Raw genomic sequence first — 518 nt, forward strand, 5'->3', positions numbered from 1 at the left:
ACACCATAGACATCTCAACTGGTTCTGATTACACAAATCTGGTTGAAAAATTACAATTAAGCAAACTTTCCACTTGACGAATGCTAAAACTGCTGTGCCCAGATAAGCTGCAGACAAGAACAGAGCATTCAATGGAAATTTCAAACAAGCGGGATCAAGATCCTGAAGTGTATCTTTAAAAAACTGTAAAAGGAGATGAAACATGGCTTTANAGCTACCTGGCCAGCCCAAACAATGGCCTCCCATCTTTGTTTATTATTATTATTATTATTACTATTATTATTATTATTAATTTTGGCAGCTGGGTGGTAAGAGGGTCTGAGTCCTTGACTGTGGTCTTATAACACCGTGCTCTAACCGACTGAGCTAGCTGATAGCCCTGCACCAAAATAAACTCATACTAACTTGTAACATGTGAAGAGAATCTAATTTGAGGCACTAAGACAGACAAGCTATCAGTTTGAAAAGAGTCCCCATTAGAGTAACATGAATTCTGCTAAAATCAAAGCAAGAACAAA

Source organism: Galeopterus variegatus, unplaced genomic scaffold (genome assembly GCF_000696425.1).
Source record: "Galeopterus variegatus unplaced genomic scaffold, G_variegatus-3.0.2 Scaffold21106, whole genome shotgun sequence".
In the NCBI taxonomy this organism is placed as follows: domain Eukaryota; kingdom Metazoa; phylum Chordata; class Mammalia; order Dermoptera; family Cynocephalidae; genus Galeopterus; species Galeopterus variegatus.